At 52.8% G+C, this 27241-nt stretch overlaps 1 pseudogene; it reads right to left on the bottom strand.

The window, feature by feature from the left end:
* Positions 1 to 27241, bottom strand: part of LOC137366480 (retinoic acid receptor gamma-like) — a 46777-nt pseudogene that overhangs the window by 4564 nt on the left and 14972 nt on the right.

The following is a 27241-nucleotide window of genomic DNA, read 5'->3' as shown; positions in this document are numbered from 1 at the left end:
TATCTGTTTCTGTCTGTCTCTCACTTTCACTCTCACTCCCTATCTGTCTGTCTCTCACTCTCCCTGTCCCTCACTCTCTTCTCTATCCCTTTCTCTCTCACCCACCCTGTCCCTCACCCACTCCGCTATCTGTTTCTGTCTGTCTCTCACTTTCACTCTCACTCCTATCTGTCTGTCTCTCACTCTCCCTGTCCCTCACTCTCTGTCCCTTTCACTCTCACCCTCCCTGTCCCTCACTCTCTTTCTCTCTCACCCACCCTGTCCCTCACCCACTCCGCTATCTGTGTGTGAAGTGAGTGACCAGCCTGAGCTGAAGAGACAGTGATTGATGTTGACCCTGTGACCAGTCAGTGAGGGTCATGTCCACAGAGACAGGAGGAATGACCCCAGCTCACAGATACACGTGGAGACCACTGAGTGCCTATAATTCACCAGCACAGGCCCACGGTCAGGGCCCAGAGCCCATGGTCAGGGCCCAGAGTCCCACAGGGAACAAAGCCTTTAACACAGGAGGGCAGCCTTTCACAGGGCCCTGAGTCACTTATTCGGACAGACGGAGAGAGAGCGAAAGGCAGAGAGAGAGAGAGGGAGGGAGAGAGACAGAGGGAGAGAGAGCTGGAGAGAAACAGAATCAGAGGGAGAGGGAGTGAGGAAGAGAGAGAGAGATGGAGAAAGATAGAGAGAGACAGGCAGAGAGACAGAGTCAGAGACAGACAGGTGGAGAGAGAGAGGCAGAGAACGACTGGTAGAGACAGACAGAGAGAGAGGGAGGGAGGGCGAGAGAGGAGAGGGAGGGAGGGCGAGAGAGGGAGAGGGAGGGAGGGCGAGAGAGGGAGAGGAGGGAGGGCGAGAGAGGGGAGGGAGGGGAGGGCGAGAGAGGGGGAGGGAGGGAGGGCTGAGAGAGGGGAGAGGGGAGGGAGGGGAGGGCGAGAGAGGGGGAGGGAGGGATGGCGAGAGAGGGGGAGGGAGGGATGGCGAGAGAGGGAGGAGGGAGGCGAGAGAGGGAGGGAGGGCGGTGCGGGCGAGAGGGGGGGAGGGAGGGCGGGCGAGAGAGGGGGAGGGGGAGGGCGAGATCGAAAGGGTGGGCGGGGGAGGGAGGGAGGGCGGGCGGGCGAGAGAGGGAGGGAGGGAGAGGGAGAGCGGCGAGAGAGGGAGGGAGAGGGAGGGTGGGCGGGCGAGAGAGGGAGGGAGGGAGGGCTGGCGAGACAGGGATGGAGGGTGGGCGAGAGAGAGGGAGGGAGGGCGAGAGAGAGAGGGAGGGGAGGGCGAGAGAGGGAGGGGGAGGTAGGGCGAGAGAGGGAGGGGGAGGAGCGAGAGGGGGAGGGGGAGGGAGGAAGAGAGGCGGGAGAGAGAGGGCGGGAGAGAGAGGGAGGGAGGAGGGAGAGGGAGGGCGAGAGAACGAGAGAGAAGGAGGGCGAGAGGGAGAGGAGGGAGGCCGAGAGACGAGGAGGGGGAGGGAGGGAGGGGGGGCGAGAGAGGGAGGGGGAGGTAGGGCGAGAGAGGGAGGGGGAGGAGCGAGAGAGGGAGGGGGAGGGACGAAGAGAGAGAGGGAGAGGGAGGGCGGGAGAGAGAGGGAGGGAGGGAGAGGGAGGGCGAGAGAACGAGAGAGAAGGAGGACGAGGGAGGGAGGGCGAGAGAGGGAGAGGGAGGGAGGCCGAGAGAAGGAGGGGGAGGGAGGGCGAGGGAGGGAGGGCGAGAGGGGGAGGGAGAGAGAGAGGGAGGGAGAGCTGGAGAGAAACAGAATCAGAGGGAGAGAAAGTGACAAACAGAGGGAGAGAGAGAGATGGACAAAGATAGAGAGAGAGAGACAGGCAGAGAGACAGAGTCAGAGACAGGTGGAGAGAGAAAGTGGTGGAGAGAGAGAGAGGCAGAGAACGACTGGTAGAGACAGACAGAGACGGAGGGAGGGAGAGGGAGGGAGACAGAGAGAGGGAGAGAGGGAGAGGAGAGGGAGGGACGGTGAGAGAGGGAGGGGCAGGGAGGGAGAGAGAGAGAGGGAGGGAGGTAGGGAGAGAGAGAGAGGGAGGGAGGGATGGAGAGAGAGAGAAGGAGGGAGAGGAAGGGTGGGAGAGGGAGGGAGGGTGGGCGAGAGAAGGAGGAAGAGGGAGGGAGAGGGAGGGTGGGCGAGAGGGGGAGGGGGAGGGGGAGAAAGGGAGGGGGGAGGGGGAGAGAGGGAGGGAGAGGGAGGGAGTCTGAGGGAGGGAGGGAGAGAGCAGGAGGGAGAGGGAGGGAGAGGGAAGGAGGGAGAGGTGAGAGAGATGGAGAGAGAGGGAGAGATCCAGGGACAGATACGGAGACTCTGGGATTCGGGTGTACGAGTCACCCCCTCCACCCACCCACCACCCCACCACGACCCGCGAGGTTCCCTGACCCCCTCCACCCACCCACCACCCCCCCACACGACCCGCGAGGTTCCCTCACCCTCTCTTACACTCCTTCCCCCACACGACCCGCGAGGTTCCCTCACCCTCTCTTACACTCCTTCCCGCACACGACCCGCGAGGTTCCCTGACTCTCTCTTACACTCCTTCCCCTCCACGACCCGCGAGGTTCCCTGACCCTCTCTTACACTCCTTCCCCCACACGACCCGCCAGGTTCCCTGACCCTCTCTTATACTCCTTCCCCCCACGACCTGCGAGGTTCCCTCACCCTCTCTTACACTCCTTCCCCCCACGACCTGCGAGGTTCCCTCACCCTCTCTTACACTCCTTCCCTCACGACCCGCGAGGTTCCCTGACCCTCTCTTACACTCCTTTCCCCCACACGACCCGCGAGGTTCCCTCACCCTCTCTTACAGTCCTTCCCACACACGACCCGCGAGGTTCCCTCACCCTCTCTTACACTCCTTCCCCCCCACGACCCGCGAGGTTCCCTCACCCTCTCTTACACTCCTTCCCACACGACCCGCGAGGTTCCCTCACCCTCTCTTACACTCCTTCCCTCACGACCCGCGAGGTTCCCTGACCCTCTCTTACACTCCTTCCCCCCACGACCCGCGAGGTTCCCTGACCCTCTCTTACACTCCTTCCCTCACGACCCGCGAGGTTCCCTCACCCTCTCTTACACTCCTTCCCGCACACGACCCGCGAGGTTCCCTGACCCTCTCTTACACTCCTTCCCCCCACGACCTGCGAGGTTCCCTCACCCTCTCTTACACTCCTTTCCCCCACATGACCCGCGAGGTTCCCTCACCCTCTCTTACACTCCTTCCCACACGACCCGCGAGGTTCCCTCACCCTCTCTTACACTCCTTTCCCCCACACGACCCGCGAGGTTCCCTCACCCTCTCTTACACTCCTTCCCACACGACCCGCGAGGTTCCCTCACCCTCTCTTACACTCCTTCCCCCCACGACCCGCGAGGTTCCCTGACCCTCTCTTACACTCCTTCCCCCCACGACCTGCGAGGTTCCCTCACCCTCTCTTACACTCCTTTCCCCCACACGACCCGCGAGGTTCCCTCACCCTCTCTTACACTCCTTCCCACACGACCCGCGAGGTTCCCTCACCCTCTCTTACACTCCTTCCCTCACGACCCGCGAGGTTCCCTGACCCTCTCTTACACTCCTTCCCTCACGACCCGCGAGGTTCCCTGACCCTCTCTTACACTCCTTCCCGCACACGACCCGCGAGGTTCCCTCACCCTCTCTTACACTCCTTCCCTCACGACCCGCGAGGTTCCCTGACCCTCTCTTACACTCCTTCCCGCACACGACCCGCGAGGTTCCCTGACCCTCTCTTACACTCCTTCCCACACGACCCGCGAGGTTCCCTCACCCTCTCTTACACTCCTTCCCTCACGACCCGCGAGGTTCCCTGACCCTCTCTTACACTCCTTCGACATTCCGACTTCGAAGCACTTCTGCAGCCGACAGTACTGACAGCGGTTCCTCGTCACTTTGTTGATGGCACAGCTCTTGTCTCGGTGGCAGGTGTAAACCATGTTCTTCTGGATGCTGCGTCGGAAAAACCCCTGCAAACACGGGAGCCGGGGTGGGGGGGGGGACAATAACGACGCCCGTTAATCGGGTGCTATTCGTACACGGGAGACCTCGCGGGACGGCAAGGCTCCATGCACCACCTTCCCTCCCCTCCTAGCGGGTTCGGGGACGGATCCGGAGCACCTTTTGAGACTGACCCGCTCCACGTTTGTTTGTGGGAGGGGGTGGTGATCGGGGGGGGGGGGGGGGCTAGTGGTGACGGAATCCGTCCCGGGTTTTCCTGGATTGACCCCATCCATTCCCAGTTTAGTTCTGGATCTGTTCCAGGGTTTATGAACGCGGGGAGTGGGTGGTGGTGGTGGGGGGGGCGGTCCCTTCCAGATTTAGCCTTGGATCTACTCCACGTTTTGCAGCCAACCTACTTCCCAACCTGGCTTCGCACCCTGATTTTTTTGTGATTAAACCCACTGGTCCCCACCCCTCAACCCCGTGTCCCGCGTTTTCTAGCCGTGATCCACCCCGGGTTTCCGGCCACTCTTGGATTTTGTCACTGACCGCTCCCCGCCCCCCTCTTCTTTCCCCATTCCGGGTTTCGTGTCGGATACAGTCAGGGTCTGGGAATGACCAGTCATTTAGTATCGGCGGGATATTTGACTGCAAGGGGCATCACGTCGAGTACCTCACCCGCCACCCACGCACTTTCCAGCAGAATCACGGGAATCCCTCCCTCCCTCCCTCTCTCGTTAACCCAGAGGCAGGGCATCCGGGCGCGGAGCCTGGAGCCAGTGTGTGTGACTCAGTACCGCACACGGAAGTTAATTCCCAGGGCGGGAATGGCTTATTGCGCCAAAGGAATTGATTCAGCCTCGGAATAGGGTGCCAGGATCCTGCCCTTCGGGAACGAAGAGGTGGGGTGGGGCGGGGGGTGGGTGGGGTGTCCCTCCCCCGGAATGGGGAGTAGCAGCTGGGAATGAGAGGGTTTCTCTCGGAGTGCGGGAGGGTTATCGTCTCCCCTCCTCATGTGATCTTCGGGAACCAGTGTACCCGTTAGTCCCCTGCACGCATGTGCAGCTGAACACGTATGTGTCAGCGAGGCTACGCACGCACACGTGTTTGTTTGTGTGCGCGCACATGAGTGTGACTGGGTGAACGTGTGTGTGTGTGTCAGAGATTGTGAGTGTCAACATGTGAGTGTGTGAATGTGAACATGTGATTGTGTGAAGGTGCGAGTGTGAGAACGCGCGAGGCTGAGTGCGAGTGTGAGAACGCGCGAGGCTGGGTGCGAGTGTGAGAACGCGCGAGGCTGGGTGCGAGTGTGAGAACGCGCGAGGCTGGGTGCGAGTGTGAGAACGCGCGAGGCTGGGTGCGAGTGAGAGAACGCGCGAGGCTGGGTGCGAGTGTGAGAACGCGAAGGCAGCTACTAACCTTGCAGCCCTCGCACGAGCTGACTCCGTAGTGATAACCTGAAGACTTGTCCTGACACACGAAGCAGGGCTTGTAAACCCGGGGAGGCGGAGGGGGTGACGGGGAACTGGGGACCATTTCCTCCGAGCTCGTGCTCTGGGTCTCCACGGCTGCGGGGGCGGAAAAAAACAGGCGAGTCAGACTCGGCTTCATCAACAGCGCCTCCCAAACCCACAACCTCCACCGCCTACAAGATCAAATACCCCTACAAACAGTGCTCACCGCCCCTCCCACTGCCATTGCCCCCTCCAACCCCCATAAAGGCCCGACAATGACCTTCCTCGAGGCAGGAGCCAGCGTTTCTCTTGGACGGCACAGACGGTGAGACGCTGAACACTATCAAGGCCCCAGCGATGCAGTGGAAGGTCCCATTCACGGGGGAAGCAGGTCATGTTCCTGCTTTCATTCCACGAGGGTTCCGGGAAATTTAGCAGAGTTTCGGGATGTCAACCGCCCACATCCCCCAGGATGGCCGTCAGTTGGAACTGAGGCAGAAGCCCAGCAATGTGAATTGTCAGTCAAACCTTCCAGAATTCACTCGATAACACTGGGTTGCGGCACCGGAGGGGACGGGTCTGTCGCTGTATAACACTGGGGTACGGTACTGGTGGGGGGACGGGTCTGTCGCTGTATAACACTGGGGTACGGTACTGGTGGGGGGACGGGTCTGTCGCTGTATAACACTGGGGTACAGTACTGGTGGGGACGGGTCTGTCGCTGTATAACACTGGGGTACGGTACCGGAGGGGACAGGTCTGTCACTGTATAACACTGGGGTACAGTACTGGTGGGGACAGGTCTGTCACTGTATAACACTGGGGTACAGTACTGGTGGGGACAGGTCTGTCGCCGTACAACACTGGGGTACGGTACTGGTGGGGGGACGGGTCTGTCGCTGTATAACACTGGGGTACAGTACTGGTGGGGACGGGTCTGTCGCTGTATAACACTGGGGTACGGTACCGGAGGGGACGGGTCTGTCGCTGTATAACACTGGGGTACAGTACTGGTGGGGACGGGTCTGTCGCTGTATAACACTGGGGTACAGTACTGGTGGGGACGGGTCTGTCGCTGTATAACACTGGGGTACAGTACTGGTGGGGGGACGGGTCTGTCGCCGTACAACACTGGGGTGCGGCACCGGAGGGGACGGGTCTGTCGCTGTATAACACTGGGGTACGGTACTGGTGGGGGGACGGGTCTGTCGCTGTATAACACTGGGGTACGGTACTGGTGGGGGGACGGGTCTGTCGCCGTACAACACTGGGGTGCGGTACCGGTGGGGACAGGTCTGGGGGTACAGTACTGGTGGGCACGGGTCTGTTGCTGTGTAACACCGGGGTACAGTACTGGTGGGGACAGGTCTGTCGCTGTATAACACTGGGGTACAGTACTGGTGGGGGACGGGTCTGTCACTGTATAACACTGGGGTACAGTACTGGAGGGGACAGGTCTGTCACTGTATAACACTGGGGTACAGTACTGGTGGGGGACGGGTCTGTCGCTGTATAACACTGGGGTACAGTACTGGTGGGGACAGGTCTGTCACTGTATAACACTGGGGTACAGTACTGGTGGGGGCAGGTCTGTCGCTGTATAACACTGGGGTACAGTACTGGTGGGGACAGGTCTGTCGCTGTATAACACTGGGGTACAGTACTGGTGGGGACAGGTCTGTCACTGTATAACACTGGGGTACAGTACTGGAGGGGACAGGTCTGTCGCTGTATAACACTGGGGTACAGTACTGGTGGGGGACGGGTCTGTCACTGTATAACACTGGGGTACAGTACTGGAGGGGACAGGTCTGTCACTGTATAACACTGGGGTACAGTACTGGTGGGGGACGGGTCTGTCGCTGTATAACACTGGGGTACAGTACTGGTGGGGACAGGTCTGTCACTGTATAACACTGGGGTACAGTACTGGTGGGGACAGGTCTGTCGCTGTATAACACTGGGGTACAGTACTGGTGGGGACAGGTCTGTCACTGTATAACACTGGGGTACAGTACTGGAGGGGACAGGTCTGTCGCTGTATAACACTGGGGTACAGTACTGGTGGGGACAGGTCTGTCGCTGTATAACACTGGGGTACAGTACTGGTGGGGGACGGGTCTGTCGCTGTGTAACACCGGGGTACAGTACTGGTGGGGACAGGTCTGTCGCTGTATAACACTGGGGTACAGTACTGGTGGGGACAGGTCTGTCGCTGTGTAACACCGGGGTACAGTACTGGTGGGGGACGGGTCTGTCGCTGTGTAACACCGGGGTACAGTACTGGTGGGGGACGGGTCTGTCTCTGTGTAACACCGGGGTACAGTACTGGAGGGGACGGGTCTGTCACTGTGTAACACCGGGGTACAGTACTGGTGGGGGAACGGGTCTGTCGCTGTGTAACACCGGGGTACAGTACTGGTGGGGGACGGGTCTGTCGCTGTGTAACACCGGGGTACAGTACTGGAGGGGACAGGTCTGTCACTGTGTAACACTGGGGTACAGTACTGGTGGGGGACGGGTCTGTTGCTGTGTAACACTGGGGTACAGTACTGGTGGGTGAGGGTCTGTCGCTGTATAACACTGGGGTACAGTACTGGTGGGTGAGGGTCTGTCACTGTATAACACTGGGGTACAGTACTGGTGGGCACGGGTCTGTTGCTGTGTAACACCGGGGTACAGTACTGGTGGGTACAGGTCTGTCGCTGTATAACACTGGGGTACAGTACTGGTGGGGGACGGGTCTGTCGCTGTGTAACACCGGGGTACAGTACTGGTGGGTTCAGGTCTGTCGCTGTGTAACACCGGGGTACAGTACTGGTGGGGACAGGTCTGTCACTGTGTAACACTGGGGTACAGTACTGGTGGGGACAGGTCTGTCACTGTATAACACCGGGGTACAGTACTGGTGGGGACAGGTCTGTCGCTGTATAACACTGGGGTACAGTACTGGTGGGGACAGGTCTGTCACTGTGTAACACCGGGGTACAGTACTGGTGGGGACAGGTCTGTCGCTGTATAACACTGGGGTACAGTACTGGTGGGGACAGGTCTGTCGCTGTATAACACTGGGGTACAGTACTGGTGGGGACAGGTCTGTCACTGTGTAACACCGGGGTACAGTACTGGTGGGGACAGGTCTGTCGCTGTATAACACTGGGGTACAGTACTGGTGGGGACAGGTCTGTCGCTGTATAACACTGGGGTACAGTACTGGTGGGGACAGGTCTGTCACTGTGTAACACCGGGGTACAGTACTGGTGGGGACAGGTCTGTCGCTGTATAACACTGGGGTACAGTACTGGTGGGGACAGGTCTGTCGCTGTATAACACTGGGGTACAGTACTGGTGGGGACAGGTCTGTCGCTGTATAACACTGGGGTACAGTACTGGTGGGGGACGGGTCTGTCGCTGTGTAACACCGGGGTACAGTACTGGTGGGTTCAGGTCTGTCGCTGTATAACACCGGGGTACAGTACTGGTGGGGACAGGTCTGTCGCTGTATAACACTGGGGTACAGTACTGGTGGGGACAGGTCTGTCGCTGTGTAACACCGGGGTACAGTACTGGTGGGGGACGGGTCTGTCGCTGTGTAACACCGGGGTACAGTACTGGTGGGGGACGGGTCTGTCTCTGTGTAACACCGGGGTACAGTACTGGAGGGGACGGGTCTGTCGCTGTGTAACACCGGGGTACAGTACTGGTGGGGGACGGGTCTGTCGCTGTGTAACACCGGGGTACAGTACTGGAGGGGACAGGTCTGTCACTGTGTAACACTGGGGTACAGTACTGGTGGGGGACGGGTCTGTCGCTGTGTAACACTGGGGTACAGTACTGGAGGGGACAGGTCTGTCACTGTGTAACACTGGGGTACAGTACTGGTGGGGGACGGGTCTGTTGCTGTGTAACAGTACTGGTGGGTGAGGGTCTGTCGCTGTATAACACTGGGGTACAGTACTGGTGGGTGAGGGTCTGTCACTGTATAACACTGGGGTACAGTACTGGTGGGCACGGGTCTGTTGCTGTGTAACACCGGGGTACAGTACTGGTGGGTACAGGTCTGTCGCTGTATAACACTGGGGTACAGTACTGGTGGGGGACGGGTCTGTCGCTGTGTAACACCGGGGTACAGTACTGGTGGGTTCAGGTCTGTCGCTGTATAACACCGGGGTACAGTACTGGTGGGGACAGGTCTGTCGCTGTATAACACTGGGGTACAGTACTGGTGGGGACATGTCTGTCGCTGTGTAACACCGGGGTACAGTACTGGTGGGGGACGGGTCTGTCGCTGTGTAACACCGGGGTACAGTACTGGTGGGGGACGGGTCTGTCACTGTGTAACACTGGGGTACAGTACTGGTGGGGACAGGTCTGTCACTGTATAACACCGGGGTACAGTACTGGTGGGGACAGGTCTGTCGCTGTATAACACTGGGGTACAGTACTGGTGGGGACAGGTCTGTCACTGTGTAACACCGGGGTACAGTACTGGTGGGGACAGGTCTGTCGCTGTATAACACTGGGGTACAGTACTGGTGGGGACAGGTCTGTCGCTGTATAACACTGGGGTACAGTACTGGTGGGGACAGGTCTGTCACTGTGTAACACCGGGGTACAGTACTGGTGGGGACAGGTCTGTCGCTGTATAACACTGGGGTACAGTACTGGTGGGGACAGGTCTGTCGCTGTATAACACTGGGGTACAGTACTGGTGGGGACAGGTCTGTCACTGTGTAACACCGGGGTACAGTACTGGTGGGGACAGGTCTGTCGCTGTATAACACTGGGGTACAGTACTGGTGGGGACAGGTCTGTCGCTGTATAACACTGGGGTACAGTACTGGTGGGGACAGGTCTGTCGCTGTATAACACTGGGGTACAGTACTGGTGGGGGACGGGTCTGTCGCTGTGTAACACCGGGGTACAGTACTGGTGGGTTCAGGTCTGTCGCTGTATAACACCGGGGTACAGTACTGGTGGGGACAGGTCTGTCGCTGTATAACACTGGGGTACAGTACTGGTGGGGACAGGTCTGTCGCTGTGTAACACCGGGGTACAGTACTGGTGGGGGACGGGTCTGTCGCTGTGTAACACCGGGGTACAGTACTGGTGGGGGACGGGTCTGTCTCTGTGTAACACCGGGGTACAGTACTGGAGGGGACGGGTCTGTCGCTGTGTAACACCGGGGTACAGTACTGGTGGGGGACGGGTCTGTCGCTGTGTAACACCGGGGTACAGTACTGGAGGGGACAGGTCTGTCACTGTGTAACACTGGGGTACAGTACTGGTGGGGGACGGGTCTGTCGCTGTGTAACACTGGGGTACAGTACTGGAGGGGACAGGTCTGTCACTGTGTAACACTGGGGTACAGTACTGGTGGGGGACGGGTCTGTTGCTGTGTAACAGTACTGGTGGGTGAGGGTCTGTCGCTGTATAACACTGGGGTACAGTACTGGTGGGTGAGGGTCTGTCACTGTATAACACTGGGGTACAGTACTGGTGGGCACGGGTCTGTTGCTGTGTAACACCGGGGTACAGTACTGGTGGGTACAGGTCTGTCGCTGTATAACACTGGGGTACAGTACTGGTGGGGGACGGGTCTGTCGCTGTGTAACACCGGGGTACAGTACTGGTGGGTTCAGGTCTGTCGCTGTATAACACCGGGGTACAGTACTGGTGGGGACAGGTCTGTCGCTGTATAACACTGGGGTACAGTACTGGTGGGGACATGTCTGTCGCTGTGTAACACCGGGGTACAGTACTGGTGGGGGACGGGTCTGTCGCTGTGTAACACCGGGGTACAGTACTGGTGGGGGACGGGTCTGTCTCTGTGTAACACCGGGGTACAGTACTGGTGGGGGAACGGGTCTGTCGCTGTGTAACACCGGGGTACAGTACTGGTGGGGGACGGGTCTGTCGCTGTGTAACACCGGGGTACAGTACTGGAGGGGACAGGTCTGTCACTGTGTAACACTGGGGTACAGTACTGGTGGGGGACGGGTCTGTTGCTGTGTAACACTGGGGTACAGTACTGGTGGGTGAGGGTCTGTCGCTGTATAACACTGGGGTACAGTACTGGTGGGTGAGGGTCTGTCACTGTGTAACACTGGGGTACAGTACTGGTGGGGGACAGGTCTGTCACTGTATAACACTGGGGTACAGTACTGGTGGGTGAGGGTCTGTCGCTGTGTAACACTGGGGTACAGTACTGGTGGGGACAGGTCTGTCACTGTATAACACTGGGGTACAGTACTGGTGGGGACAGGCCTGTCACTGTATAACACTGGGGTACAGTACTGGTGGGTGAGGGTCTGTCGCTGTATAACACTGGGGTACAGTACTGGTGGGGGGCAGGTCTGTCACTGTATAACACTGGGGTACAGTACTGGTGGGTGAGGGTCTGTCGCTGTATAACACTGGGGTACAGTACTGGTGGGGGGCAGGTCTGTCACTGTGTAACACTGGGGTACAGTACTGGTGGGTGAGGGTCTGTCGCTGTATAACACTGGGGTACAGTACTGGTGGGTGAGGGTCTGTCGCTGTATAACACTGGGGTACAGTACTGGTGGGTGAGGGTCTGTCGCTGTATAACACTGGGGTACAGTACTGGTGGGTGAGGGTCTGTCACTGTGTAACACTGGGGTACAGTACTGGTGGGTGAGGGTCTGTCGCTGTATAACACTGGGGTACAGTACTGGTGGGTGAGGGTCTGTCGCTGTATAACACTGGGGTACAGTACTGGTGGGTGAGGGTCTGTCGCTGTATAACACTGGGGTACAGTACTGGTGGGTGAGGGTCTGTCACTGTGTAACACTGGGGTACAGTACTGGTGGGTGAGGGTCTGTCGCTGTATAACACTGGGGTACAGTACTGGTGGGTGAGGGTCTGTCGCTGTATAACACTGGGGTACAGTACTGGTGGGGGGCAGGTCTGTCACTGTGTAACACTGGGGTACAGTACTGGTGGGGGACAGGTCTGTCACTGTATAACACTGGGGTACAGTACTGGTGGGTGAGGGTCTGTCGCTGTATAACACTGGGGTACAGTACTGGTGGGTGAGGGTCTGTCGCTGTATAACACTGGGGTACAGGAATGTCGATCTGTAACAAAATTAGTGCAGATGCTTTGCTGGAACGATTGTCAGAGGTGTTTGAATTAATCCAGTTTTATTGTGACATGTTTTGTTATTGAGAATAAAATACGTGGAAAGCTTTGCCTTTGGCGTTCGCTGGGCCTGAGGAATGTTTTCCTGGCTGTTCCTCAGAATGCGGTTGGAGCAAATGATCTGGGATTGAAACCAGTGCCCGCGTTTGAACTTCACCAAGTTCGTAAACAGCGATCTGCCTGCAGTTATTCTTGCTGTGTTGGCACATTCTGTCGTGTTTTTAGCAGCTCTGTTTGGGCGGACAGGAGAGGTTTGGACCTGTTTGGGTAATTCCTGATGACGCACTCACACTCATTCACACACACACTCACACACACTCACACTGACACTCTCAATGGAGATGGTGGCACAGTGGTATGGTTGCTGGGCTCCTAATCCAGAGCTCCAGGCCTCTTTAGTGGGGACATTGGTTCAAATTCCACCCTGTGAGTTGGTGGAATTTAAATTCAGTTAATTAATAAATTCAGTGTCCGCATCTAAGAAAGGATATACTTGCATTGGAGGTTCAGTAAATTGGTCCCTGGGATGAGGGGGTGTTGTCCTGCGATGAGAGACCAGGTAAATTGGGCCTGTATTCTCTGGAGTTTAGAAGAATGAGAGGTCATCTACCACTGGACAGGGTAGATACGGAGAGATTGTTTCCTCCGGTCGGGGAATCTGAAACACGGGGGGCTCAGTCTCAGGATAAGGGGCCGACCATTTAGGACAGAGACGAGGAGAAATTACTTCACTCAGAGGGTTGTGAATCTTTGGATTTCTCTACCCCAGAGGGTTGTGGATGCTCAGTCATCGAATACGTTTAAGGCTGGGATAGACAGATTTTTGGTCTCTCAGGGAATCGAGGGGTATGGGGAGTGGGCGGAGAGTGGAATTGAAGCCCGAGATCAGCCATGATCGTATTGAACGGCGGAGTGGGCTCGATGGGTCGCAGAGTCTACTGCTGCTGTTATTTCTTGGTGTTCTTGTGTTCACACTGACACCCTCACTCACACACACACGCACGCACACACTGACACACACTGACACACGCACACACTGACACACTGACACACGCACACACACTGACACACGCACACACACTCGCACAGACGCACACACGCACACACTGACAAGCGCACACACTGACACACGCACACACACTCGCACAGACGCACACACGCACACACTGACAAGCGCGCACACTGACACACGCACACACACTCGCACAGACGCACACACACTGACACACGCACACACATTGACACACGCATACACATTGACACATGCACTCACACTGACACACTGACACACGCACACACATTGACACACGCATACACACTGACACACGCGCCCACACTGACACACGCACACGCACACACATTGACACACGCATACACATACACACACACACACTGACACACGCATACACACCGACACACGCACACACACTCACGCATTGACGCACGCACACACACACTGATGCGCACGCAGAACCTGCATGCACGCACGCACACTCATGTACATACACTGAACACACACACTGACTCACACACGGTGACTCATAGCACGTACACACACCGACTCTCACACACACACATATATTGACTCACACACTCAGACTCTCACACACTCTCACACACATAGACTCTCACACACACACACAGACTCACACACACACACACTCTCACACACACTGACTCTCACACACTCTCACACACATAGACTCTCACACACACACACAGACTCACACACACACACTGACTCTCACGCACACACTGACTCTCACGCACACACTGACTCTCACGCACACACACACACTGACTCAGACACACACACACAGACTCTCACACACACACATATATTGACTCACACACATAGACTCTCACACACACACACAGACTCACACACACACTGACTCTCACGCACACACACACACTGACTCAGACACACACACACAGACTCACACACACAGACTCACACACACACTGACTCTCACGCACACACACACACTGACTCAGACACACACACACAGACTCTCACACACACACAGACTCTCACACACTCTCACACACATAGACTCTCACACACACACACAGACTCACACACACACTGACTCTCACACACTCTCACACACATAGACTCTCACACACACACACAGACTCACACACACACTGACTCTCATGCACACACACACACTGACTCAGACACACACACACAGACTCACACACACACACAGACTCTCACACACTCTCACACACATAGACTCTCACACACACACACAGACTCTCACACACACACAGACACATACTGACTCACACGGCGCCTGCTTCTCATCCGTTGCCAGCTCCACAAAGCTTTTGATTGTTCGACACAGGAGGGCTTGTGACACATGACGACTGGAAACACAGACAGGCAGAGAGAGAGAGACAGACAGACAGACAGACAGCAAGCTGAAGCAACTCCTCGGGCTACTCAGCTCCTCCAGTCAATCTCGTCACTCATCGCACGTCTCATTCCCTGGTTAAACATTCCAACGCTGACAGGTTCACACAGTGCAGGGCGAGTGGTGGGGATACAGCAAGAAAGGGCCAACATTCACAAACCGGCTCGCTGACTGGCACGAAGACTCACCACTGAACAATCCAACATACATCCATTCAAACCCCCGACTAACCTGTATTTACATTAACTAACCCATCAACCAGCGGGGGGCGAGGGGGGGGGGGTCACACCAGCATTAACCGGTTTACGTGTTCACCACCCAGAGTTCGTGTTAACCAAACTAGCATTCTCGTTTATTAAACGGCCGCAGTGATTGATGTATTTTGAGGAGGTGGGGGGCGGGGAGCTGAATGAACACGCGAGGGAGAAGGGAACTTTTAATCTGTAACACGCTCAATCTGCAGCGTGAATATGTCCCGACGAATATCAACGTGAAAACAACAGGCACGAGCCAGCAGAAAAACTGTCTTCGGTACCCTGGCCGGCGTTCTGCTCTGTGTGAAATCCTCAGCTCAAGCAAAACTTTGCTGCCCCGTATCCTAACTGTCGCCCAGCACCAACACCTCCCTGCTCCCCGGGTCTCTGCTCGCTGACCGACACTGGCTCCCGGTCCGGCGATGTCTCGATTTTTAAAATTCACCTCCTCGCGTTAAAATCCCTCCGCGTCCTCCTTTCCCCCCATCTCCGTAACCTCCTCCGGCCCTGACGACGCTCCTCCGACCCAGACCTCTCGCGCCTGTGCAGTACACAACGCACCCGAGCCTGTTTCTCATCCGCCTGTGCGCGCACGCACCCTTGTGTGTCTGTGCGTCGGTGCTTGTGTGTGCGTCAGTGGGAGGACTCAATCTGGTCGTGGATGTGATAACCCGTGCGGTCAGAGATCCTGTTTTACATCCACTGGACCACCACGTGCACAATGTGGTCACTTGGGGTGAGGGCCCTGAGGGGTTCAAAGGGTCATGATATAGTGGAAGAGCGCAGAAACAGGCAACTGGTGCCCATTATGACAGTGCTGGATCTTAATGAAGGGCGGTCCAGTCAGATATACCGTACACCCCTCACTTTAACACTCAGATATACTCCACACCCCTCACTGTAACACTCAGATATACTCCACACCCCTCACTGTAACACTCAGATATACTCCACACCCCTCACTGTAACACTCAGATATACTCCACACCCCTCACTGTAACACTCTGATATATCCCACACCCCTCACTGTAACACTCAGATATATTCCACACCCCTCACTGTAACACTCTGATATATCCCACACCCCTCACTGTAACACACTGATATATCCCACATCCCTCACTGTAACACTCTGATATACCCCACACCCTTCACTGTGACACTCTGATATATTCCACACCCATCACTGTAACACTCTGATATACCCCACACCCCTCACTGTAACACTCTGATATACCCCACACCCCTCACTGTAACACTCTGATATATCCCACACCCCTCACTGTGACACTCTGATATATTCCACACCCCTCACTGTAACACTCTGATATACCCCACACCCCTCACTGTAACACTCTGATATACCCCACACCCCTCACTGTAACCCTCTGATATATTCCACACCCCTCACTGTAACACTCTGATATATCCCACAGCCCTACTAGAGTTAGATTAGGGCCAATCAAGGATAGTAGTGGGATGTTGTGTGTGGAATCAGAGGAGATAGGGGAAGTGTTAAATGAATATTTTGCGTCAGTATTTACAGTAGAGAAAGAAAATGTTGTCGAGGAGAATACTGAGATTCAGGCTACTAGGCTAGATGGGATTGAGGTTCACAAGGAGGAGGTGTTATCAATTTTGGAAAGTGTGAAAATAGATAAGTCCCCTGGGCCAGATGGGATTTACCCTAGGTTTCTCTGGGAAGCGAGGGAGGAGATTGCTGAGCCTTTGTCCTTGATCTTTATGTCGTCATTGTCGACAGGAATAGTGCCGGAAGATTGGAGGATAGCAAATGTCCCCTTGTTCAAGAAGGGGAGTAGAGACAGCCCTGGTAATTATAGACCTGTGAGCCTTACTTCGGTTGTGGGTAAAATGTTGGAAAAGGTTATAAGAGACAGGATTTATAATCATCTTGAAAAGAATAAGTTCATTAGCGATAGTCAGCACGGTTTTGTGACGGGTAGGTCGTGCCTCACAAACCATATTGAGTTTTTCGAGAAGGTGACCAAACAGGTGGATGAGGGTAAAGCAGTGGATGTGGTGTATATGGATTTCAGTAAGGCGTTTGATAAGGTTCCCCACGGTAGGCTATTGCAGAAAATACGGAAGTATGGGGTTGAAGGTGATTTAGAGCTTTGGATCAGAAATTGGCTCGCTGAAAGAAGACAGAGGGTGGTGGTTGATGGCAAATGTTCATCCTGGAGTTTAGTTACTAGTGGTGTACCGCAAGGATCTGTTTTGGGGCCACTGCTGTTTGTCATTTTTATAAATGACCTGGAAGAGGGTGTAGAAGGGTGGGTTAGTAAATTTGCGGATGACACTAAGGTCGGTGGAGTTGTGGATAGTGCCGAAGGATGTTGTAGGGTACAGAGGGACATAGATAGGTTGCAGAGCTGGGCTGAGAGATGGCAAATGGAGTTTAATGCGGAAAAGTGCGAGGTGATTCACTTTGGAAGGAGTAACAGGAATGCAGAGTACTGGGCTAATGGGAAGATTCTTGGTAGTGTAGATGAACAGAGAGATCTTGGTGTCCAGGTACATAAATCCCTGAAGGTTGCTACCCAGGTTAATAAGGCTGTTAAGAAGGCATATGGTGTGTTAGCTTTTATTAGTAGGGGGATCGAGTTTCGGAGCCACGAGGTCATGCTGCAGCTGTACAAAACTCTGGTGAGACCGCACCGGGAGTATTGCGTGCAGTTCTGGTCACCGAATTATAGGAAGGATGTGGAAGCTATGGAAAGGGTGCAGAGGAGATTTACTAGGATGTTGCCTGGTATGGAGGGAAGGTATTACGAGGAAAGGCTGAGGGACTTGAGGTTGTTTTCGTTGGAGAGAAGGAGGAGGAGAGGTGACTTAATAGAGACATATAAGATAATCAGAGGGTTAGATAGGGTGGATAGTGAGAGTCTTTTTCCTCGGATGGTGATGGCAAACACGAGGGGACATAGCTTTAAGTTGAGGGGTGATAGATATAGGACAGATGTCAGAGGTAGTTTCTTTACTCAGAGAGTAGTAGGGGCGTGGAATGCCCTGCCTGCAACAGTAGTAGACTCGCCAACTTTAAGGGCATTTAAGTGGTCATTGGATAGACATATGGATGAAAATAGAATAGTGTCGGTCAGATGGTTTCACAGGTCGGCGCAACATCGAGAGCCGAAGGGCCTGTACTGCGCTGTCATGTTCTAAAAAAAAAACACTCTGATATATCCCACATCCCTCACTGTAACACTCTGATATATCCCACACCCCTCACTGTAACACTCTGATATATCCCACACCCCTCACTGTAACACTCTGATATATCCCACACCCCTCACTGTAACACTCTGATATACCCCACACCCCTCACTGTAACACTCTGATATATCCCACACCCCTCACTGTAACATTCTGATATATCCCACACCCCTCACTGTAACACTCTGATATATCCCACATCCCTCACTGTAACACTCTGATATATCCCACACCCCTCACTGTAACACTCTGATATACTCCACACTCCTCACTGAAACACTCTGATATACCCCACACCCCTCACTGTAACACTCTGATATACTCCACACTCCTCACTGTAACACTCTGATATATCCCACATCCCTCACTGTAACACTCTGATATACACCACATCCCTCACTGTAACACTGATATACACCACATCCCTCACTGAAACACTCTGATATACCCCACACCCCTCACTGTAACACTCTGATATATCCCACATCCCTCACTGTAACACTCTGATATATCCCACACCCCTCTCTGTAACACTCTGATATACACCACACCCCTCACTGTAACACTCTGATATACACCACATCCCTCACTGAAACACTCTGATATACCCGACACCCCTCGCAGTAACACTCTGATATATCCCACACCCCTCACTGTAACACTCCAATATATCCCACACCCCTCACTGTAACACTCTGCTGTACCCCACATCCCTCACTGTAACACTCTGATATACCCCACACCCCTCACTGTAACACTCTGATATACCCCACATCCCTCACTGTAACACTCTGATATATCCCACATCCCTCACTGTAACACTCTAATATACCCCACACCCCTCACTGTAACACTCTGATATACCCCACATCCCTCACTGTAACACTCTGATATACCCCACATCCCTCACTGTAACACTCTGATATATCCCACACCCCTCACTGTAACACTCTGATATATCCCACACCCCTCACTGTAATACTCTGATATACCCCACATCCCTCACTGTAACACTCTGATATACCCCACATCCCTCACTGTAACACTCTGATATATCCCACACCCCTCACTGTAACACTCTGATATACCCCACATCCCTCACTGTAACACTCTGATATACCCCACATCCCTCACTGTAACACTCTGATATATCCCACATCCCTCACTGTAACACTCTGATATACCCCACACCCCTCACTGTAACACACTGATATACCCCACACCCATCACTGTAACACTCTGATATATCCCACACCCCTCACTGTAACACTCTGATATACCCCACACCCCTCACTGTAACACTGATATATCCCACACCCCTCACTGTAACACTCTGATATACCCCACACCCCTCACTGTAACACTCTGATATATCCCACACCCCTCACTGTAACACTCTGATATACCCCACACCCCTCACTGTAACACTGATATATCCCACACCCCTCACTGTAACACTCTGATATACCCCACACCCCTCACTGTAACACTCTGATATATCCCACACCCCTCACTGTAACACTCTGATATACCCCACACCCCTCACTGTAACACAAGAACACAAGAAATAGGAGCAGGAGTAGGCCATTCAGCCCCTCGAGCCTGCCCCGCCATTCAATAAGTTCCTGGCTGATCTGTCCTAGGCCTCAACTCCTCTTTCGGCCCTGCTCCGCATAACCCTTGACTCCCCGAGATAGCAAAAATCTATCTACCTCCTCCTTAAATACATTCATAAGAACTCGGAGCAGGAGTCGGCCGTCCGGCCCCTTGAGCCTGCTCCGCCATTCAATAAGATCATGGCTGATCTTTTCGTGGACTCAGATCCACTTACCCGCTCTCTCACCGTATCCCTTAATTCCTTTTTTGTTCAAAAAGATATCTACCTTAGCTTTAAAAACGTTTACTGAAGAAGCGTCAACTACTTCACTGGGCAAGGAATTCCATAGATTAACAACCCTCTGGGTGAAGATGTTCCTTCTCAATTCAGTCCTAAATCTGCTCCCTCTAATCTTGAGGCTATGCCCTCTTGTCCTAGCTTCACCTGCCAGTGGAAACATCCTCTACTTGTATCTTATCTATTCCCTTCATGATTTTATATGTTTCTATAAGATCCCCCCTCATTCTTCTGAATTCCAATGAATATAATCCCAATCTGCTCAGTCTCTCCTCATAAGCCAACCCCCTCAACTCCGGAATCAACCTAGTGAACCTCCTCTGCACCCTCTCCAGTGCCAGTACATCCTTTCTCAAGTAAGGAGACCAAAACTGCACACAGTACTCCAGGTGCGGCATCTCCAGTACCTTATACAGCTGCAACATAACCTCTCTGCTTTTAAACTCAATCCCCTTAGCAATGAAGGACAAAATTCCATTTGCCTTCCTAATTACTTGCTGTACCTGCAGACCAACCTTCTGTGATTCATGCACAAGGACACCCAGGTCCCTCTGCATAGCAGCATGCTGCAACTTTTTACCATTCAAGTAATAATCCTTTTTACTGTTACTCCTACCGAAATGAATGACTTCACATTTATTAATATTGTATTCCATCTGCCAGACCTTTGCCCACTCACTCAATGTATCTATGTTCCTCTGCAAAGTTTCACAGTCATCTGCACACTTTGCTCTGCCACTCATCTTAGTGTCATCTGCAAACTTTGACACCCTACACGTGGTCCCCAACTCCAAATCATCTATATAAATTGTAAATAATTGCGGTCCCAACACCGATCCCTGAGGCACACCACTAGTGACTGATTGCCAACCAGAATAGCACTCATTTATCCCCACTCTCTGCTTCCTGTTAGTCAACCAATCCTCTATCCATGCTAATACTTTACCCCTAACGCCATGCATCCTTATCTTATGTATCTTATGCAGCAGCCTCTTGTGCGGCACCTTGTCGAAGGCCTTTTGGAAATCTAGGTACACCACATCCACTGGGTCCCCATTGTCCACCTTGCTCGTAATGTCATCATAGAATTCCAAAAGATTTGTCAAGCATGACCTGCCCTTCATGAACCCATGCTGCGTCTGCCCAACGGGACAATTTCTATCGAGATGCCCTGCTATTTCTTCCTTGATAATAGACTCAAGCATCTTCCCCACTACAGAGGTTAAGCTAACCGGTCTATAATTCCCCATCTTTTGTCTACCTCCCTTTTTAAACAGTGGCGTCACATCTGCTGTTTTCCAATCTGCTGGGACTACCCCAGAGTCCAGCGAATTTTGGAAAATTACCGCCAGTGCACCTGCTATTTCTCCCGCCATCTCTTTTAGTACCCTGGGATGCATTCCATCAGGGCCAGGAGACTTATCAATCCTTAGCTCCATTAGCTTGCCCAACACTACCTCTTCCGTAATAATGATTGTTTCCAGGTCCTCACCTACGTTCGTCTTTGTCAATTACTGGCATGTTATTAATGTCCTCCACTGTGAAGACCGATACAAAATACCTGTTCAATGCCTCGGCCATTTCATCATATCCCATAACTAAATTCCCCTTCTCATCCTCTAAAGGACCAACGTTTACTTTAGCCACTCTTTTTCGTTTTATATATTTATAGAAACTTTTGCTATCAGTCTTTATATTCTGTGCTAGTTTTTTCTCATGTTCTATCTTACTTTTCTTTATAGCTCTTTTTGTGGCTTTCTGTTGACCTTTAAAGTTTTCCCAATCTTCTAGTTTCATGCTGTTTTTGGCCACTTTGTATGCCTTCTCTTTCTATTTGATAGCCTCCCTTATTTCCTTCGACACCCATGGCAGATTACCCCTTTTCTTCCAGTCTTTCCTTTTCACTGGAATATACTTTTGCTGAGCACTTTGAAAAATTGCTTTGAAAGTCCTCCACTGCTCGTCAACTGTCCCACCATAAAATCTTTGTTTCCAGTCTACTTTAGCCAAGTCCTCCCTCATTCTATTGTAGTCTCCCTTGTTCAAGCGCAGGGCCCTGGTATTGGATTTTATCTTCACACTCTCCATCTGTATTCTAAATTCAACCATACTGTGATCACTCCTTCCAAGAAGATCCCTAACTATGAGGTCATTAATTATTCCTGTCTCATTACACAGTACTAGATCTAGGATAGCTTGCTCCCTCGTCGGTTCCATTACATACTGTTCAAGAAAACTATCACGGATACACTCAACGAACTCCTCCTCAAGGCTACCCTGACTGAGCTGGTTCGACCAATCTACATGTAGATTAAAATCCCCCATGGTAATTGCCGTACCATTTTTACAGGCATTAGTTATTTCTTTGTTTATTGCCCGCCCCAATGTGATGTTATTATTTGGTGGCCTATAGACTACGCCTATCAATGACTTTTTCTTCTGAGAGTTTCTAATTTCCACCCAAATGGATTCAACCTCATTCTCCATAGAACCGATATCATCTCTCAGCACCGCCCTGATGTCGTCCTTGAGTATCAGAGCTACACCACCTCCCTTACCTTCCTGTCTGTCCTTCTGAATAGTCTGGTACCCCTGGATATTTAATTCCCAGTCGTGACCAACCTGTAACCATGTCTCCGTAATGGCTACCAAATCATATTCATTCGCGATGATTTGTGCCGTTAACTCATCAACCTTGTTACGAATGCTACGAGCATTCAGGTAAAGTGCCTTTATGCTAGCTTTCTTACCCTCATGATTCCCAACAACTCTAATAATAACTCCTGAGTTATCCTTCCTTTCTGCTTCTTTCATCGTCTGCCTTGAACTTAAACCCTCCTGCACACATGTTAACCTGCTGCTTACCTTTTTATTTACCATCATACTCCCTGTCGTTTTCCCTTTCCCTTCCCCCCGAGTCACGAGTTTCAAGTCCTAGAGACCACCCTATTTATCCGTTTCGCTAGAACACTGGTTCCAGATCGGTTCAGGTGGAGACCGTCCCATCGGTACATATCCCCCTGGTTCCAAAACTGATGCCAATGCCCCATGAAATAGAACCCCTCTTTCCCACTCTGATGTCCCCCACACCCCTCACTGTTACACTCTATATCCCACATCCCTCACTGTAACACTCTGATATACCCCACACCCCTCACTGTAACACCATGATATATCCCACACCCCTCACTGTAACACTCTGATATATCCCACACCCCTCACTGTAACAGTCCGATATATCCCACACCCCTCACTGTAACACACTGATATATCCCACACCCCTCACTGTAACACACTGATATATCCCACACCCCTCACTGTAACACTCTGATATATCCCACACCCCTCACTGTAACACCATGATATATCCCACACCCCTCACTGTAACACTCTGATATACCCCACACCCCTCACTGTAACACCATGATATATCCCACACCCCTCACTGTAACACTCTGATATATCCCACACCCCTCACTGTAACACACTGATATATCCCACACCCCTCACTGTAACACTCTGATATATCCCACACCCCTCACTGTAACACCATGATATATCCCACACCCCTCACTGTAACACTCTGATATATCCCACACCCCTCACTGTAACACCATGATATACCCCACACCCCTCACTGTAACACTCTGATATATCCCACACCCCTCACTGTAACACACTGATATATCCCACACCCCTCACTGTAACACTCTGATATATCCCACACCCCTCACTGTAACACCATGATATATCCCACACCCCTCACTGTAACACTCTGATATATCCCACACCCCTCACTGTAACACCATGATATATCCCACACCCCTCACTGTAACACCATGATATATCCCACACCCCTCACTGTAACACCATGATATATCCCACATCCCTCACTGTAACACACTGATATATCCCACACCCCTCACTGTAACACTCTGATATATCCCACACCCCTCACTGTAACAGTCTGATATATCCCACACCCCTCACTGTAACACACTGATATATCCCACACCCCTCACTGTAACACTCTGATATATCTCACACCCCTCACTGTAACACTCTGATATATCCCACACCCCTCACTGTAACACTCTGATATATCCCACACCCCTCACTGTAACAGTCTGATATAACCCACACCCCTCACTGTAACACTCTGATATATCCCACACCCCTCACTGTAACACCATGATATACCCCACACCCCTCACTGTAACACTCTGATATATCCCACACCCCTCACTGTAACACACTGATATATCCCACACCCCTCACTGTAACACTCTGATATATCCCACACCCCTCACTGTAACACCATGATATATCCCACACCCCTCACTGTAACACTCTGATATATCCCACACCCCTCACTGTAACACCATGATATACCCCACACCCCTCACTGTAACACTCTGATATATCCCACACCCCTCACTGTAACACACTGATATATCCCACACCCCTCACTGTAACACCATGATATACCCCACACCCCTCACTGTAACACTCTGATATATCCCACACCCCTCACTGTAACACCATGATATACCCCACACCCCTCACTGTAACACCATGATATATCCCACACCCCACACTGTAACACCATGATATATCCCACACCCCTCACTGTGACACTCTGATATATCCCACACCCCTCACTGTAACACTCTGATATATCCCACACCCCTCACTGTAACACTCTGATATATCCCACATCCCTCACTGTAACACTCTGATATATCCCACACCCCTCACTGTAACACTCTGATATATCCCACACCCCTCACTGTAACAGTCTGATATATCCCACATCCCTCACTGTAACACTCTGATTTGCCCCACACCCCTCACTGTAACACTCTGATATATCCCACATCCCTCACTGTAACACTCTGATTTGCCCCACACCCCTCACAGAGACAGAGATGGACAGAGACCGAGGTAGAGGAAGGCCGTGTGAGAGAGAGAGAGAGAGTGTGACGGAGAGCGTTAGAGAGGGAGGGGGACAGAGAGTGAGAAAGACAGAGAGAGAGAGAGAGTAACAGACACAGTGAAGGCGATAGGAAATGAGAGCTGGAAGAAGAGACGGCGAATTGGAAGGGGTGGGTGGGATAAGAGAGAGAGAGGATGACAGATACTGTCAGAGGGGGTATATCAGTATATCACTCCTGTTCTGCCGAGTGCTGCCCCTCTGTGCGTGTGTTCGTGATAACCTGGGGCTGATCGCCTCGCCACCATCCCCCCCCTCTCCCCTCTGCCCCCTCGCTTCGCCCTGTCTTCCCTGCCCCATCCCCCGCCACCCACCCTCAAACCAGTCCTTTTGATGGTTTCTTTTCGTCTTTCTAACCAGCTGTACAGTCTGTCTCGATTGCCGGAGTCACTAATCGAAAACAGCAAGGGGCCCCTTAGCCAGAGAAATCCCACTAAAAACAATTAAAAACAGCCCTATTTCAGCCCTCCCCCTTTAACACGGTCCCGTTAACCCTTTAACACTGCCCCTTTAATCTACCATTAGTCAGTCTGGGATTTAATGATCAATCAATCCGGAATCGATCGTTCATCGATCACTCGCCCCTATATATACTCATAGTCGTGCATACACACTCACGCACATAGACAGGCACACGGACGGACAGGCGCGCGCGCGCACACACGCAGACGCACAGATGCACACAGCCACATACATACACACAGACACACACAGACGCACACAGTCAGATACACACACACACACAGACGCACAAGCACAGATACACTCAAACACACAGGCTGATATACAGACACACACAAAGACATCGCCAGATACACACACACTCTCATTCACACACAGACATCGCCAGATACACACACACAGACAGACAGACACAGATGCACAGACACACTCAAACACAGGCTGATATACAGACACACACAAAGACATCGGCAGATACACACACACAAACAGACAGACACAGATGCACAGACACACTCAAACACACAGGCTGATATACAGACACACACAAAACCAGACAGACACTCATTCACACAAAGCCACAGACAGACGCACAGACACTCACACACAGACAGACAGACACTCATTCACGCACAGACACAGCCAGATATACATACACACACACACAGACACAAACACACACACGCTCAGATGCAACCATTTCTCTGGGCTGGCTCGGCACGTTCTCTCTATACCAGGGCTACTCTCGATTGACTGCAGGCTCTCTGTTTAATCACCCTTTGAAATCTGGTACCTCTCAGATCTGTTGCTGCTTGTTCTGCAGAAATTCATTGGCAGGAAAACAAGTCAAATCATCCAGGTTTAATGTACAAAATAATGCTGCTTTTAAACCCCAGGCTGTGTCTGTGTCTGTCTCTCTCTGAGTATCTCTTTCTCTTTCTCTCTTTCTCTGTCTTGCTTTCAATCTCTCTATCTCTCTCTTAACCTTTCTCTGTCTTTGTCAGAAAGAATCAGAGAATGATACCGCACAGGAGGAGTCCATTCAGCCCATTGTGCCCGGCTCTTTGAAAGATCTATTCAATTCGTCACCACTCTCCCCCTCCCCTTGCTCTTTCCCCCCCACAGCCCTGCAAATTTCTCCCTTTCGAGTATTTATCCAATTCCCCCCCCCCCTTTTGAAAATTACTATTGAATCTGCTTCCACCGCCCTTTCAGGCAGCGCGTTCCAGATCACAACAACTCCCCCGCGTTAAAATAAAAATTCTCCTCCTCTCCCCCCCACTCTGGTTCTCATTACTGACCTTCTTGAAACAGACAGAGAGAGAGGGAGGGAGAAAGAGAGACAGGGAGAGAGACAGAGACAAAGGCGGAGAGGGAGAGAGATGTGTGGAGAAAGAGAGACGGAGAGAGATA

Source organism: Heterodontus francisci, unplaced genomic scaffold (assembly GCF_036365525.1).
Source record: "Heterodontus francisci isolate sHetFra1 unplaced genomic scaffold, sHetFra1.hap1 HAP1_SCAFFOLD_1329, whole genome shotgun sequence".
Lineage (NCBI taxonomy): Eukaryota > Metazoa > Chordata > Chondrichthyes > Heterodontiformes > Heterodontidae > Heterodontus > Heterodontus francisci.
The sequence above is the reverse complement of the archived record's forward strand: the minus strand, read 5'-3'. Positions and strand labels throughout refer to the sequence as shown.